Raw genomic sequence first — 3,552 nt, 5'->3', positions numbered from 1 at the left:
ATAATATAGTCTCCCAAATACACCGGTATATCATATCCTCCCAAACACACCAATAAAGCATTAAATGCCTCTTCGGATAAACTGAAGCATATAATAACAGAATCATCTTCTTGGCCGAGCTACAAATCTCCTCATCACATCACAATCTTATGGCATGCCATTTGTATCCAATCTAATCCGACAAGTTAATAGGGTATTATTTTACTTTTCTAATTTCGAATTCATTTCCACAACAATTTCAAATATTCAATCAATTCAAAACATCTATTATCTCAATTCACATATAATTCAATATTCACACATATTCTTACTTAATTTCAAATATTATTACTTACCTTATCTTAGATGTCCCATGACTACAAATTCAATATAACATTTAATAAATAGTTTGAGTTATAGTACTACAGACCCGGAATACGCATTTACTCCTCAACGATCTTTTCTTTTTCTTTGGATGCCGATGCCTCGTTTTCCTTGTTAGCTACGAAAAAAATAATAACAATTTACATTATTAATTACAGCATTAATTTAATAATTAATTGAATTTTTATTCAATTTATTCCCTAATTCTAATTTAATCCTAATTAACTCTTTTATTTGTTTAACTTAATTTATACTTCATTTCTAGTCAATTTCCTTCCATATTCACCCTAACAATCTAATGTTCATTATAAAACCCTAATTTAAAATTTCTTTCAATTTAATTTCCTAAAACATAAAACTTATAACTTCTTTTACAATTTAATCCCTTTTTCAGTTCTAACTTAAAATTTATTCAATTAAATCCCTAATTCTTCTTTTTGTTCAACATAACCCATGCTTAAAAACCCAAGAACTTCCAAAACCTTAATTTAATTTCAACAAAACTTTGTTTTAAAGCTTCTAAAACATCAAAATTAAGAGAAAATGGCTAAATTTAGCTTACCAATTAAACTTGAAGCTTTAAAATCCCAATTTTTCCCCTTTTTTTTTTCTTTCCCTGTTTTCATTTTGTTCTCTGCTTCTTTTCTGTTCTTCTTTCTTTTACTTTCTTTTATTCTATTTACTTATTTCTTTTAGTTATTTTATGTTACTTCAATATTAAGTAAACAAATTATTTTATAACAAATGTACCAATATTTTTATTACAATTGTCATTATTCAATTTGTTTATTATAAAAAATCTTATAATATAATTATTATCATTTACTTATTATATAAGAAATTATATATATTTTACACATGTACCAATAATAATTATGCACTTGTCTTATTTCATAATATAATATCAATTTAATAATTATTAACATATATAAATATCTTTTACTTATTATTTAAGAAAATATACAAATATATATATTTATTTTTTACATGTGTATAAATACACATATCACACATGTACACTTTTATCATCATACATTTGGCACAAATTTTAATTTATTTATAATCTAATAACAAAATTTTAAATCCAATAACAATAATAATTAATAAAATCTAAGAAAAATCTTAGCTTTTTTATCCATTTTGCCCAATTATTACAAATAGCTTAATTGCCATTTTAATCCCTTTTTCTTTTATTGTTTTAGAATTAAACTTTTAACCTTTACTCAATCTAGTCCTTTTTACTAATTACTCTGAATTAAACTTTTTACTAATTACTTTGAATTAAACTAGTTTCACCTAAATAAAGCCTAATTAGACATATAACTAGACTCATAATTATTCCTAATAATTATTTACGAACCTGTTTCACTAAGACGGAGGCCTGATAATGTACTTTTTCGGTGCCCACGGATTTTGAGTTATTACAGGGTCGATTTTATCCCCACATGGTGTGTAGGATTGGATGTAGATGGTGTATAGAGGCTGAGAGGTAGGATTCTGATATTTCGTTCTGCATCTGTATCTGATTGGGCTAAAACCCTAATTTATATCTGATTCTACTTCTGAATGGGCTAAGGCCGTAACTAATTCTGTAATGGGCTCCGGCCCTAAACTGTTTATTTCTGGCTTCTGATGATTATTATGTATGTTTTCTGTGGAGATTATACACTGAGTTTGCAAAAACTCACCCTTTTCTATTTAATCTGTATAGGTAACCCCCAGTCTTGACGGATTGGTGTAGCGGAGGACATGATGGTGGCCACACGTAAAATTTTAGACTAGCTTTCCATTTACTTCCAGTTTTTATTACTTTTGGGGGGTTTTTGATGTAATTTTGGACTTGGTTTGTTTGGTTTTTATTTGGGACATTATACGATTTTATTATTATTTAAACTGCAACTCATCAAAACTCAGTTTTCCTTAAAACTAAGGTTTTCGTAAATAAAAACGGTTTTTCTTAAAATAGAATGTTCTAAAACTTCTGCGTAAAATAGATACGTTTTAATCACAACAAAGACCATGTATTTCTACTCCGTGGTAAAACAAAGATTAAGTAACTAGAATGGTTTTAACTCGTCAAATCCGATTTCAAACTCCATATCATGTGCGCTAGATTCAGTCATAATGCCTGGGTCGGGTTTGGGGTGTTATAGTATTAAATGTCAAAATTGTGTATTAGTTGAATACATGAAAAATGAGTACGATACAGAATACTGTATGGTATGCAATGTATGAAATAAATTGATGATGTGATTTAAATGTGATGTATGGTTACAATGTATATTGATTCGATGTTACCCTAATAATGGTCCCAAGTACCGTTCAATTAGTTGAAATGTCATAGGTTGAAAACTATCGTTGCCGGACTATTCTGGATGGTAGAGTGTTCATATATTGAATGCCATCATTGCCGAACAATCTGGGATGGTAGAATAAGTAAATTGTGAAAGCTATCGTTGTCAGGCCATACAGGATGGTAGATGATTGAATTAGAGACCCATAGTTGTCGGGCCATCCGAGGTGATAGAATATTGAAATAGAGAGACCATCATTGTCAGGCCACTCGGGATGGTAATATATTGTATAGTGTGAACCATTTTTGCCTGGCCACCAGGGATAGTATAGTAAGTATAGATAGAAAAAGTCATTGTTGTCGAGCCACCCGAGATGACAAGAATTGTAACGCCCCAAAGTTCTTGTCTTTGAATTGTGAAATTATGTTAAATGATTAATTTGGTTTAGTGACTAATTGTTAATTATTTGTGTTTGAGGTCCTGTGTTCAAATCTCTTCCCTTGAATTTTTAGTATTTTTCCCTAATCCCTGACTTTGAATATTAAGCTTATCTATTATTTTTGCTCAATTATTGACAATAACAAATCTATTGGTTCAACGGTAAGGTTTCAACTTACCCAGAAGTCCCAAGTTTAAATTTTTTTATGTTTAAAACGAAATTTATTTTTATTCCCTGTGGTGTCGCCCAAGTATTAGAATGTTAGTTAAGTTTAAATTCTTAATAGTTTGATAAGGGAATTTGGTTGGATTTAGTAAATATCTATATCATTATTTTAACAAAAAAAAAACTAAAAACTAACATTCCCTTAAAATTCTCCTTTTTTTTGTTTTTTCGTTTCATTATTATCTCTTTTTCTCACATTCTGATTTTGTTTTTCTTGTTCCTTTCTTTTCT

The sequence above is a fragment of the Gossypium arboreum genome, chromosome 11, assembly GCF_025698485.1.
Source record: "Gossypium arboreum isolate Shixiya-1 chromosome 11, ASM2569848v2, whole genome shotgun sequence".
NCBI lineage: Eukaryota > Viridiplantae > Streptophyta > Magnoliopsida > Malvales > Malvaceae > Gossypium > Gossypium arboreum.
This window is presented reverse-complemented; position numbering follows the sequence as displayed.